General features: G+C 47.3%; 1 long non-coding RNA gene across 2 annotated transcripts in view; it reads left to right on the forward strand.

Moving 5' to 3' along the window:
• The first annotated feature begins 6,159 nt into the window (after window positions 1-6,159).
• Window positions 6,160-14,970, forward strand: part of LOC147015940 (uncharacterized) — a 75,426-nt gene continuing 66,615 nt past the window's right edge. Inside the window, exon 1 of one of the 2 annotated variants that reach the window (XR_015050137.1) lies at window positions 6,160-6,248. This is a non-coding gene — a long non-coding RNA (uncharacterized LOC147015940). Of the gene's footprint in view, window positions 6,249-6,268; window positions 6,395-14,970 lie in introns of those variants that run through there. The other variant, XR_015050138.1, reaches the window with a different exon arrangement.

Genomic DNA, 14,970 nt, shown 5'->3' on the forward strand with positions numbered 1-14,970 from the left:
ATGACAGACAAGTAAAAACTTGTGGATAGTCCAGTGGAGACGAGGTATCAATGTCTAGCTATGTCAATACCAGTAAGGTCATTTGGTGCATATACTATGCGTGACACCTTTTGATCGAATGGCGATAGGCCATCCATCATATTACACAAGACCATGATGCTGCCAAACTTGGATGAGGAAAAAAAAATAATTACAGTCACTAATTTCCAATAATTTAATTCCAGAAAGACGTCACTGCAACACTGAAACGAGATTGTCAATTCGCACAGTTTCTTTTCAATATACATTAACTTAATGTGGAAGAGCGAGGTGACGGTACGTAGAATAAGGTAGTGTATGAAATTAAGGTGGTGAGGTGACAGAGGGTAGGATGAAACACACTGACAGTGGAAACAATACGTGGAACCAAGCAAGCAAGGGAATGAACGAACACGAAGAGGGGAAGGAAACATACCAACCTGCAGGTAGCTGGGGAGGGGTAGAGGAGGATTGGATATAAGGATGGAGGATGAGCTGATGTCGTGATGTACTGCCCACTTGAAGCCATGGAGAGAGGCATGGGATTGAACAGACTGACGAAGGAGGTTTCACAACAGGAAGAGGTGAAAAAGAAAGGAGTGGAGGTGAGCAGTCAGAGCTTGGATTTTGAGAGGTTCACAAAAATGAGAGTTCCTGAACTGAACGCATGAAACCTGCAGGAACTGGGCAGGGACTGAGGGATAAAAGAGCAGAGGGAGTAAGACTGCAGTTGGTGGTACAAAACAAAAGCCACCATCCTATCTATGATTGAGAGAATAGTAGGCCTTGTGCTTCAGGTTCTTTGCAGGACATGCCAATAATATTGATAACTTTGGATTCCAAAGCAGTGTACACACCGATAGTGCATATCAATCAACAATGTGCAGTTCAATCAACAATGCCTTGTGGCACGATTATTGTGTGTTTTTATGTTCAACATCCAGTTTGTTCTGCCTTGCGGCACATCTTTTACGTGCTCTTGCTCTACAGTTTTTGAGTACAGTGGACAATGTAAGGACCATGGGCCACATCTTAAGGTGAGAGTTACGACAGTTTTAAGGCAGGGTCCTTCAATCGGATAGTGGCTAATGCATGGAATGGTCTCCCCAGATAGATAGTGGCAGTGGAGGTTGTGGAAAGGTTGACATTGGAATGACGTAGGTTCCTGGATGCAGTTGAGATAGAGGGCTTTTGCGATATTGGGTGGGACTTGTAGGTAGCTTGTGTGTGGATCGGAGATGGCTACTGGGGCTGGTGCAGCACAGGCAAGTTGGGCCAAATGGTATACTCCTGCACCAACGTTCCTTGCGTGTGTACACACGGTACGCACTCTTAACTTCACTGCTGCATCGCACTCCCACGTCATCCTACTCAGGAACACTCTCTCCTGCTCTGTGGCACACTGCATGCAAACTTGCCCCCCAATGTCCGTCATGCTCTTTGACATTCCGTCTGCTTTGCTGTCCAGCACAGTGTCTGGCATGCTCTGTCTTCACTGTTCCTCGACAGGCTCGCTCCGTCACAACTTGATTTGCTTTCCATCAAGATGCTAGAAGAGAAAAATGCCACTTGCGAACAGAGCAGATATGCGGTTTGTTCTGCTGCAGGATGCGTTTGGTATCTAATACATCCTCGCCACTGATTGGCATCTCCACTGTGTGGGAATCGCAATATGATACTCTGTCATTTAGCAAAGTGAAATAACACTACCCCCTCCTTATTCTTTCTTCAGAGGGCAGGGAAAACAGGCAGATAGACGAGGGCTGCGTGATGCACAGATTGGGCTCGGTGCCGAAAGAAAGGAAGTAATTGAATTCGCTTTATGGGCTCAGTAATGTACGATCGGGTCAGCATGCATCGCTCTGCGTTTGAAATTGCTGCATCCATTGACGCCTTTAATCTGTGTCCCGCGCGGCTCTGATAAGCGGTGCCGTATTGCTCAGGAAAGTACGCATGGCTCTCCGCGTTAAGGTCAGGCATTCTGAGCCTCTCTTTCTTTACAGCCCCCACCCCGTAGCCCCATCCACCGCTCCAACTGCCCCTTCTCCTTTTTCCATTCTTTCTGCTCCCTCTCCATGTCGAGCCTTTCACCTGGTCGCGCAGTATTTCTTTGGCTTTGCCGGTCGATGCATAACAATTACGACGCTAATGAATTTGGCTCGCTGATGCCAGCACCGCGCCGCCACTGCATCGCCACCATAACCATAACCATCATCGTCGTCGTCGTCGTCGCCGTTTTCGCATCCTCACGCGAGCACCGAGGGAAGGCAAACTGCTCTCCTGGCTCTGCGCCACGGCCAGCAAGCAATTAACCTCTGCCGGGAGTGGAAATTTCTTACAAGGCGGCCGCGCGGCTCGCTTCTGCGATCGTTATTAATTTTCGGGCTAAGCTGTGTTGACGGTGTTAATTGCTTGCTGTAATTAGCTAATGTGGGGCCTCCTCGGTTGCCGCGCGCCACGCTGCGTTCATTCCAGCTGTCTGTTCCACCCCTTTTAACAAGCTCACTTCATTTTTCACTCAATTAATATTACCCAGCTCTCAGCACCCAACAACCTACCCCACCCCCCCCCCCTCCACCACTCCCACCCTTGCTACTCATTTTCACTTTGATTGCATGCAACAAAACTTTGGATCGCACGCACCAAGAATCTAAACATGTGTTTGTGGCGCAGCGCGCACCCACCTCCTCCCCCGACGTTTCCTCCTTCTCCCCCTCTCCCCATCCCGCGATGATATGCCATCATTGTGAGTCTTCATCAACAACTTGGGACGTTTGGTTTAACATGAAATGCACAAGCATGTGTCACAGCTATATGACTGAGTATTGTGGCTATATGGTATTATATATATATATATATATATATATATATATATATATATATATATATATATATATAGTATTATATATTTATATATATATATATATATATATATATATATATATATATATATATATATATATAGTATTATATATATATATATATATATATATATATATATATATATATATATATATAGTATTATATATATATATATATATATATATATATATATATATATATATATATATATATATATATGTACACACACACAAATATATACTCTGAAGAGTACCCGTCCCAAGTGAGGGGAAAAAGTAGCAAAAGTATCCGTCTCCAGTTATAGCAAAAGTTTAATTTAATTCATGAACTTCAATAATATTTCATGGACTTAAAAAAGGTTAATTGTAATACACTCTTGGCTTCGCTCAGAACCAAAGCTCTGAGCTACTTACACTGCCCGTCACAAAATGGTGGTGAAAAAAAAGGGCAGCGGGTGTTGAATTTGTTTAAAAAGAGGGCAAAATATTCTGGTTGTGAAATAAAATTTGGCATCAACATTATTTATGCCTGTTCTCCAGTCATTTCAAAAGTGAATGTTGAGCTTTTCAAATGCAGCGCGAGAAGCGGCCGCCAAAAACGGGAGACGGACGAAAAAACGGACAGACGCCACGGTTCACAACACTGTATATACTACATGATAATAAATGACTTCCCTTCTAATGAACTTCAACACAGAAACAATTCAGCCCATGAAGCCTGAACAATGGTTGCCAACCTATGACTTTCAGGTATATATTTATGATATGATGCTTACTTATAGTCATGAAATGGTGTGTATGTGTGTGTGTGTGTGTGTGTGTGTGTGTGTGTGTGTGTGTGTGTGTGTGTGTGTGTGTGTGTGTGTGTATATGTATGTATATATATATATATATATATATATATATATATATATATATATATATATATATATATATATATATATGTAGTCGTCCACTTACGACCTATGTGACTTTCGACTGTTCGACTTTACGACCACTTTACGACCAGACTGCTCCGCGTCTCCGCCCACTCAGACTGCTCAGTTTCCGCCCCAGCGCCCGCCAGTGGTAGCGTGTTAGTGTGGTCTCGGTATAGCGCAGTTTATCCGTATCCGTTTGTCTTAAAATTTTTACTTCAAACCCCCAAGATGTCTACCAAGAGGAAATTATCTTTGTCTTCTCTTCAACCTGCCAAGAAGGAAAGAAAAGCCATTGATCTCGCCATGAAAATGCAGGTGATCAAACAGTACGAAGGAGGAAAGCAAGTGAATGCGATCGCACGTGATCTTAAGTTATCACACTCTACTGTGTCGATGATATTGAAAGATAAAGAAAGGATTCGTGAAGCTGTGAACGGTTCTGCACTCATGCGATCGTTGGTTATAACGACACAACAGACTGGGCCCATCTACGAAATGGAGAAATTGCTGTATGTTTGGATGGAAGATCAGATCCAAAAACAGACACCTTTAAGCCTTTTTACTGTGCAGACGAAGGCGAGAAGTCTATTTCATTAATGAGCCAAATGAGACGGATGGAACTATTTTGGGAATAGCGCCAGCTCCGCGGGACGCTGTGTGCAAGATCCGTTTGTTGTGCAAACAGTCCAAGCGCGGACGATTGCATGATGGGAAGCCAGCTTTGAAACGATCCGTTTTTTGTATTGGATTCACGAGATATCCCTTATTGTTGGTGTGTGTGTGTGTGTGTGTGTGTGTGTGTGTGTGTGTGTGTGTGTGTGTGTGTGTGTGTGTGTGTGTGTGTTTGCAACGCGAGGCTCCACAACACAAACCAGCAAACCGATTTCGATGAAACTTGGCGAGCAGGTGCCATATGAGCTGGGAGTGTGCGCGTTTGAGTTTCGTTGCTAAGGCCTAAGTCACATTTGGCACAGCGGCCGTAGGGTCTAAAAAATCTACAACCACTAGCAATTATAGGGTGGCCGCAATATTTCCACGGTCACACAATGTAGCAGTCACATATGTTTTTATTTTTCGGGGAGCCGCACGGCGTATTTAGAAATTGTGGAGACCGAAAACGTGGGGGTGCCGTACGGTCTTTGATTTGATGCCACACGGTGACCTTAGGGCGTCCCTGAGGCGGCCATAGAATTTTCAAGGCAGATGCAAGGTAGCCTCAAGGTGCCCGCAAGGCGACCGCAGGGGGGCCCTAAGGCGAACGTGCGGCCAGACGGACGGTAACGAGTGGGTATATATACCAGTTCTTTTTTTACTGAAATAAAAATATACCAGTATATATATAACTGAATATACTATAAATATAATATATATATAACTGAATATACCAGTTCGGAGTATAGGCAAACACCTATAGTACTCCGATTCTCTAGCGGTAGCGCACGGTCGACGCAGACTGCCACGGAGGCCGTACGTAGGGCGCACGGTGGGCGTAGGGGAACCGTGCGTCGACCCTGCGTTGCCTGCAGGTAGTCACACAGACCGCAAGGCCACCCACCGTACGTTGAGCACGGACGCCTTAGGACTACCCGACGGCGACTGTGGAAATAGTGCGGCCGCCATAATTTTTTGGGGGTTGGCAAAATTCATTTTTAATTGATAAGAGCCTACGGTAGCCGCACGAATAACGCAAGCCCACCGTACGCCCTACGTACGGTCGACGTGGAACACATCTACATCACAGCTTGGCTTGGCGAATTGCTACGGCCAACGTAGAAATGAAAATAGTTATAACTCCGCGCTATAATTCCACGGCGATACCGACGGCCTGTAAAAGATAGCCAACGGCGAAGGGCCACCCTGAGGCCACCTCAGAAACTCTGCGGCCGCCGCACGTTTCTGTCAATTCAGGGGGGGTACGGCCGCCGTATCCTCGCTTTAGAGCAAATGTGACTTAGGCCTAGCAACCACCCGTTGCTATGCAGCGCCCGAAAAACCGCACGTTCACTATTTTCAATACTTGTCCTACAGTTTTGAATGTGGAAAAACGAGACTTCGGAATTAAACACTTCGAGATATTTAGAACATTGTACTCGAGCCGATTTTTTATTTCGGTTTTATTTTTCAAATGGTGGTCTTTCAAAAATCGGGTGTCTATTTACCGTCATTTAAGGTGTGTATACAGTATTTGTAAGGAACTACACCGTCGTTCCACCTTCGATCTCTCCTCGATCCAAACGTTATTGACCAAAGTGAAAAGGATCCAAAATAAATTGAATCACCGGCATTTCTGTCTTTGTAGATTTCTAATAATATGGTAGAAATCAAGTGATGTGGAATTTGAAAAACATCTTTAAAAAAAAATTCTACACCCCCGTTATGTTATCGTCCGCTGCACCGCCAGGTTCATCAAAAGCAACCGACCAGGAAATCTTGCGCTACCCACGGTCTGGTTCGTATTTCCCTGAACATCTGTTGTTCTGTTTATGGTTATTTTTTCTCTTTCTCTTTCTCTTTCTCTTTCTCTCTCCTCTCTCTCTTCACGTTACGTTTTGTTTCGTGTTCTTCTGACGTCCACTCTGTTTGCCGTCATCTGAGGTAATGTCAACAAAAATACACATTTTATTTTTTACTTAATTCGTCCCAAGTTTAGGTTTTATTTTTCAAATGGTAGTCCTTCAAAAATAGGGAGTCTATTTACCTTCATTTTTAATGAGGAGTGCCATTTGGCAAAATACGCAATAGGAAAAATCTTGCCAGGCAGAGGAACAATTGCATGTGAACCAATACATCTTGGCAATGAATCTTCGTCGGTGGATCGGTCAGAATCAGGGCCGGATTTATGTGTTGCGGGGCCCTGGGCCCTCGAAGTACGGGGGGCCCTCTCAGGGCCGCAGCCATTTTTACTTCCTATATGCTTGAAATGAATGCGAGGGAAAAACCTTCGGAGTGTAGGCTTTATTTCACTTGATTGAAGCCTCTTCTACAGACACATCAGGGAATACATGTGCAGCAAGGTATACACGTGCAGTCGATCACCGCAAAATAAATCAGCAATTAGCACGGAGTCCGGTATACTCTCAATTCTTACCATTCAACGAGCACCAAGTGAACCACCGCCGTAAATGACAATGCCCCAGGGACGATCCCACCGACCGCGCGGAATCTCGGTTTTATCTGTCCCGTGTGCGAGCCGCGCGACATGTGATCACGCGTCACATCCTTCAATTCATCATATTCTCCCCGTCTTTAAAATGTAACTAGAGGCTCAACTAACGCACCATGATTACTTCAACGCTATGGGAGTATACATTTCAAGCAGCGCGAACTATTTAAACTACAGAAGCATACATTCCAAGCAGTGAGGATTATTTTGAGTTATAGGAGCATGGTAAGGTGCCATCGAGGGATGCCGATAATCCCCTTTACCGATCGAGTTCGGCGAGGGGGTTTTATCCGTCGTCCTCTCCGGGAGTAAATGGTGGTTTCACTTGAGGGAGGCTTCCGATCCTCTTGGGGAGCCTCGACTCGTGCCGGGGATGACTCCTCGATCGCTCTCTGGTGGAACGCGGCAGCTCCGTCGCCACCATTCCCGGGTGGAGTTCCTGGGGGGGAAACACCTGGGGAGGGAATGTCAGAGGGAGGAGTACCAGATGGAGGAGTACCTGCAGGAGGAGTACCTGCGGGAGCCAGATGGCGAACCGACACAGTGGTCTCCCTGCCATCAGGAAGTCTAACATGAGCATACTCAGGATTAGCATCGATGAGTTCGACCTCCTCCACCATTGGTTCGTACTTGCTTTGTTGTACCGGGCGCTTCATGAACACTGTTCCGGGATAGGTTAGCCAGTTGGGCACCGATTGGCCGTCAACATAACGTCGTTGGTGAGTAAACATTCGTCTCTTATTCGATATTTAGTCTCTCGAAGGGAGAAGTGGCCTTGATCAATCTGCCGGGAGCGGTGCCATAGAATCTGGGTTTTAGTTCAGTACAAGCAGGGCAAGAAGCATTCATTTGTTTAATATCTTTGATAGAATAGGGAAGGTTTTGTCTGCGCACGAAATGTGCCATTCTGGTTACCCCCGGGTGGCACAGAGACCCATGAAGGTCTTGCAAAGCCCGACTGATTGTCGCCGAACAGTAGACCCGAGAGAAGGTGTCTGCAGCAGGGTTTTCCCTCCCGGGCCGATAAACAATGTCGTAACTATAACAAGATAGATCTATCCGCCATCTCATTATTTTCTCGTTCTTAATTTTCCCGTTATTTTTCCCATCAAACATGAAGGCAACGGATCGCTGGTCCGTGACAAGTGTGAAGTGATTGCCCAGTAAATAATGCCTCCATTTACGTAGGGCTTCGACAATAGCGTACGCTTCCTTCTCTATCGCCGAGTGTCTCTGCTCGCTTCGTGAGAGAGTTCTCGAGAAGAACGCGACGGGTCGGCCGGACTGATTGAGCGTCGTTCGTTTCCACCACGAACGGCACCGAGCTGTCGATCGATAATACCACGGAATTACCGATATCATCTTTGAGGCTGTGGAAAGCTTTTACAACAGCGACATCTGGTGGGAAGTTTTTGCAATGCACTAGGGGATGTATTTTTTCAGAGTATTGGGGGATCCATCTAGCGTAGTAGGCGAACATCGCGATCACCCGACGCATTGTCTGCAGGTCATGAGGTGGGGGTAGCTCACGAAGTGGGCGCAATCGTTCAGGATTGGGCTTTATCGTGCCGTCGGCTATTGTGTAGCCGAGAAGATTAATTGACCTTGCCGAGAATACGCATTTCTCGTAGTTGAGGGTCATATTATATTTTCTAGCAATGCTCAAGAATCTGTCCAGATTCATATCATGTTCCCCCCCGATCCTTACCGCACACCGTGACATTGTCCACGTAAACAAAAGTGTCTTTGAGGTTTTCATCCGAGATGATGTCGTCCATAACTCGTTGGAAGCAAGCTACTCCATTAGTGACACCGAACGGAATCCTCCTGAATTGATAGAGGCGTCGACCTGCCTCGAACACGGTGTAAGGTTTGTCTTCCTCTCGAATGGGAATTTGATGATAGGCGCTTCGCAAATCGATGGTGCTGAATATTTTGTAATTGGCCACGCGTTCGACCATCTCGTCTATGCGCGGCAAAGGGTAGGCATCGAGTTGGGTGAAGTGATTGACCGTTTGAGAGTAATCGACAACCATTCGTTTCTTATGGTCCTGGTTGGTGGTCACCAACACCTGTGTGCGCCATGGTGAATCGCTCGGTTCTATAATACCTTCTTCCAGTAATCGCTTGGTCTCAGAAGTGATGAAGTTCATATCGGCAGTGGTATATCGTCGCGATTTGATCGCTATCGGTTTACAGTCCGGCGACAAGTTAGCAAACAGCAGGGGGGACGATACCTCTGCGGTGGTCAGAGCATTTAGAATTAGACGAGGTTTGCTTCCTCCAAAGGGTATTTCGATGCTCGCGTGCTGCTTGAGGACATTATGACCCAGAATTACATCAGCGCATAAATCACGAAGCACCAGTACCCTTGCATCCCGATGCGTGTACCCTTTTACGTCCAACTCAACATTGCAGTACCCTCGTACGCGGGACTGTAGTGATGTGAAGGCCATGCATACCGTATTGTCTGTCGGGTGGATCTTCCATTTCCTGCCCTTCACTAGCGAACTGTTGACGAAACTTTCAGAGCTACAGGTATCAATCAGAGCCTCAGCCATATGCCCGTTAATTCGTACGTTGATGATAACTTTGGATAGATTCCCCGGTGAAGCTGCTGTTACTTTCTTTTGTGAGTAGAGAGCCGCAGAAGTGGGTTTATTTCTTCTAAGAGTAGATTTGCATACCCTGGCATAATGCCCTTTCTTGTCATCATTCATGCATGTGGCATCCCTGGCGGGGAATTTGTTGCGGGGGTGTCTTTTATACCCACAAAAGAAGCATTTACCAACCGAAGTCGTTGCTGAGGAGTTTGACGAGATCTGGGTATCTGATTCCTCGGGTTTATCTCCATCCTCAGTGTTGGAGGTGCCCTGGGGGGTTCCTTGAGTTTCCGCCGTAACAGCGTTCATTAGCAACACCGGTGTCCCATATGACTCAGATTGCTGCTGAGCCATATCCATTGCTCGAGCCTGGTCAGCTACCATTTCAAGTGTGGGTTGTGCTTTCTCCAGTAAGCGTTGCCGAATGGTGGCTGACCTGAGCCCTTGGATGAACGCCTCTCTGGTCGCTTCATCTCGGTGTTCCTCGGCGGTTACAGCCTGGAAACTGCAGTCTTTGCCCAACTGCCTCAGAGCTTGCAGGAACTGATCGATTGTCTCCCCAGCTGCCTGCCTGCGTGTGTTGAGAAGATGTCGTATGTATACCTCGTTCTTGCGCTTCACGTAGAGCGCCCGCAGCACGTCGATCGCTGCGTCGTAAGTGTCACACTCCGAGAAGAGCCTGAATACACTGGGCGAGACATGGTTTACAAGTGCGGCCAATTTGTCGACCCCCTCTTCAATAATGGTCAGATAGTGTGAGAAGGAACGGAACCAATGCAACCACTTCATTTCCGAGTCAGTGGCGTTTGGGTCTGCATCGAACCTCTCCGGCTTGTAGATCTTGTCCATTGTCGGTTGAGGGAGCTGAAGGGATCAAGTGAAATAAATTGAAATGAATGCGAGGGAAAAACCTTTGGAGTGTAGGCTTTATTTCACTTGATTGAAGCCGCTTCTACAGACACATCAGGGAATACATGTGCAGCAAGGAGTACATGTGCAGCAAGGTATACACGTGCAGTCGATCACCACAAAATAAATCAGCAATTAGCACGGAGTCCGGTATACTCTCAATTCTTACCCTTCAATGAGCACCAAGTGAACCACCGCCGTAAATGACAATGCCCCAGGGACGATCCCACCGACCGCGCGGAATCTCGGTTTTATCTGTCCCGTGTGCGAGCCGCGCGACATGTGATCACGCGTCACATCCTTCAATTCATCACAATGCTTATAAAAGTATTCATATATAAATGCACCAACCTAGGCTGGGCAAAAGAAAAAAAAACCACGGTTTATGTGTAAAAACATGTTTTTCAGAAACTACTAGTAACAAAAGTTTATATACAAGAAACACCATTATGGATGAAAACAACGGAACAGAGAAAATAATCGCAAAACCAAAACGTGATGGTATCATCTCAAATCTCAATGTAGAAAGTTTTTTTTTTTTGTCGTTTTTGCACATATGATTGCATTATTGCACACTTTGGAGTAATTGCTACAATATTGTTACGGCTGTGGAAATTCGCAATACACCATAAAGGGTCCTTAGATCAGTTATGACGCTAAGTTTATGTGCAGATAGGTCCCCACCGTTGTTTAAAGGGAATTCTTGGTGTTCACCGGGCTGCGACTCTGAGATAGCCGTTTTTCTTTATCTATCGTTATTTTGAGCCACCATTGCAACAAACCTCCACACAAACAACTGCCACAACGCCAACCACGCTCACCACTCCCACAACAATCACCACCATCTTCGCCACTACGCCCGCTTACGAACGCCATCCTTCACGGACCACGGAAGGACGGTTTCCGACGAGGAAACCGTCCGAGAAGGATTGGCAGAACAAAAGCACTTGTGAAGCCTGTGGGGTTTTTTCCCGCCTGTTTTCCCCGCGTTTGGTGAGAAGGGAAGGGGGCAGGGCAGCTCGCTGCCGATTGGTGGATGCACAGCGTGAGGCGGTCGGGGTGAGGGAACGCCCCTTTTCGGGAACCTTCTCGAAGGGAGGCGGAGCCGAAAACGGGGAGGAGCGAAGGGTGGAGCCCCGCGCGATATAAGGCGAACCGCACGCGGGGCTCGCTCTCTCTGTCGGGGTCATGTTGGATTCTACTCGCTCTCTTGGTGGACGTCATCCTCTCGCTTCATCTTCGAGCTCTCTCTTGGTGGTCGGGGTCGAGCTCCCTCTCTTGGTGGTCGAGGTCGGGCTCTCTCGTCTTGGCGTTGGGCGACCTGTCGGTGAAGGCGCGGGCCGGTGGCGAGTCCGGGCGACGCCTCGGAGACGCAGACGGGAGGCGCAGCCCTGCCAGCTGTGTGCCGAATCTGCGCGTCTGGCGAGGGACGCCGGAGAGAACTCACCGACCACGTCATCGCAAAGGCCCTCGAGCAGGCGCGGCTACGCTAGCTGCCATGGGAACAAGGCGTCGCCACCTGCCCACCGTCAATCCTCGAGGGGGCAGGTAACCAGCACAGTCTCATGGGCCTTTTCGGTCATCCACGGCCCACGACCATAAAGGTTTACGAATCCCGTCTACCTCCCTGCCTATGGGGAGGGTTTTCCTGTTGTTTTTGTATGCATGCTGTGGTGCCGTGTCTTGTTAAGTAACGACTGTATAAGTGACTCTAGATAATAATAATCGTAGTCGGTTGTATTGCTTTTTATTTGCCTTGCTTGTGAATTGCATGACTGCCCTTGCTTGTGTTGTGTGTGCAATATGTGCTTTATACTAAATGTCCTTGTGTGCAATGTGTCCCGTTCGTCGCATCCTCCTTTCACCCCATTGAAATGCCATCTTGCATCGTGGAATGAGTAGTGGGTTTTGAACGCCCGGTAAAAAGAATCGGAACCGTCGAGGTCGGCGATAACACCGCTCGGTTATCCCTGAAGTACGGAACGAACCGCTTAAACGGTTCGTGTCCTAAGCCGACCTGCGGCATGGTGCAACCCCTCGGTAGGTTACCCGCGTGGGTATTTAGGTATATCAACATTTGGCGATTCACCCTATTTCGCGCGGGTAGAATGCGGACTTGGTTGTGGTGAGGTTAAGCCCCCACCCGTGACTGCCTCCTGGCGGTAGTTCCAGGAGGGTCACGACTGAATTGTCTGTCCGGTGGGCGACGCGGCTGCCATTAGAGTTACGCGGCTGATCGCACACCAGGCGGGCCAGAATTCGTAACAATATATTTGCGAGATGTTAAAAACCTACAGAATCTTTTAGCTTCTTCCTGGCTTTGATTCGCGCAAAGTCCTCGATTGTTTCGCGTGTGCTTATTCTCCTGAATAGTTCGTGTTCAGCACTCAGTATGGCCAGCGATGCAAAACGATCGTGGCCGATCATACTACGCAGATAGTTCTTGATCCTTTTCAATTTTGAGAATGATCGTTCTCCCGTACAGTTCATGACAAACATTGACAGGTATACCCGCAAAGCTATCTCCACGTTGGCGAACGCTGCCACCATATCGTAGTTGTGGATTGTGGAAAACATAGTAGCTTCAGACAATTTTTCTGAGTCTTCTGTCTGCATTGTCTTGAGAAATGCCTGGAAATGTACAATTTCCGAAACCAGAGAAGGTTCCAGGTCGTTCGGGTCACTCTTGACCAGGTCTGCAGCAGAGTCGCGGAGCTTATCCGTCTACATGGTCGTTATTTCTGAAAAGAATGAGAAACGTTGACTGAGTGTTCCATAGGCCTTGAGGCAATCTTCTAGTGACGTTGTTAGCTGATCAATGATGGTATGTAGGATGTGGTCCTGAATCTCTCTCTCTGGGCGGTAACTGGGTGTCATCGGCGCTCTCTACTTCATCATGATGTTGCTTCCTCCTTCGAACACGTCGCCAATCGTCTCTGTACTCGCTGTGACCACATTTATCGATAGCAATATGTTCAAAGTCGTCGAACCGTTCCCGTAGGTCCTGTACGAACTCTGTCAGTGATTCGAGTAGTTTCACTGCCGTGTTCAAATCGAGCCCCGGCTTCAGTACTGCTGACTTGTCACGTTGAACCTCTTTAGAATTTCCTGCCATGTTACTAGCAGAATCACCGTCTCAAGTTTTTCCAATTCCTTCAGAATAGCAGATGCCTCATTTTTTGCCTCTGCGTTTAGATGTTCATCCATTGCAAGATCGTCAAGTACTGTGATATTTTGCTGGAATCCATTGGCCAGTGCTTCTACAGCATCTGCACGGGCCGACTACCGTGTATCTGACAAGCACTTGACGACTGGCATGTGTTTCAGTGCATCGCGATGTTTGCGCCAACGATAGGTTGACTTCACGAGATAAACATACAGCCATTGAATGATACCAAACAGAGTCACAGCAGCTGTGCAGCACTCAGCAGCACACATCCCGATGAGGTTGAGAGAATGAGCCATGCAAGGAACAAACTCGGCGAATTTGCAACGACTTTTTAGGTGCGCCTGGATGCCGCGGTATTTTCCAGACATGTTGCTGGCGTTGTCGTACGATTGACCGTGACAGTCAGAGATCGGAATTTTGTTCGTTTAGAGAAAATCAAGAACTACTTCTGCGATCTCCTTTCCGTTATGATTCAGTAAGGGCACTAATGTCAAGAAACGCTCTACTGGCCCCTCTGGCAGCACGTAGCGGATGGTTAGACATAGCTGGTCAGTGTGCGACATGTCCGGAGTGGAGTCCACCGATATGGAGTAATATTTGGCCCTCCGAACTTCCGCTACAATGGCAGTCAGAACTTTTCTACCCAACACATTGATTAGTTCATTACATGCTGTCGATGAGATGAAGTTTACGTTACCGCTCCCTTTGTTGGCATGTTTATGGAGATGTGCCGCAAGGAAAGTGTCGTACTTGCTCAGAAGCTCCATCACTCCCAGGTAATTTCCGTTATGTACCGAACCGATCACCTCGTCGTCACCTCGGATGGGTAGACCACGTTCACATAGAAACATGAGGACATCCACGCACCACCGTAGCACTTCGTGCCAGTAGTGCTGTTCTGACTCGTACTGACGAACTAGTCCAGCGTTAAGGCGGCCTTGCAATGATTTTCTGCTGGCCAGGCTCGACATTGCCTGTTTATGCTGATCTGAATTACTGTGTCCTTCTATCGACTCCCAAGCGTGTTTCCAATCTTGGAACCCGGATGTAAACCGACTTTTAGTGTCTGACATAGGTGACATCAGACGGCAAATAAAACAGAACAGACGGCCGGTCTCTTCAGAATAGCACAGCCAACTGAGATAGATTTCTTCTCCAGATAACGTGTTTTCTACCGAACAAATTTTTTGTACAATGACGAGTTTTATTTCCATCACGGACAGCAGAGTTCTTGTAGTCACTGTCTGCATTACGACATTTTGCCCTACCCTTCTCGATCCAGTAGTTTCGGAACTTCTCTGGTAGCTGGTCTGGCCAAAGGCCAATG

The sequence above is a fragment of the Eptatretus burgeri genome, chromosome 12, assembly GCF_056783735.1.
Source record: "Eptatretus burgeri isolate ZD-2024b chromosome 12, Ebu_testis_v1, whole genome shotgun sequence".
Lineage (NCBI taxonomy): Eukaryota > Metazoa > Chordata > Myxini > Myxiniformes > Myxinidae > Eptatretus > Eptatretus burgeri.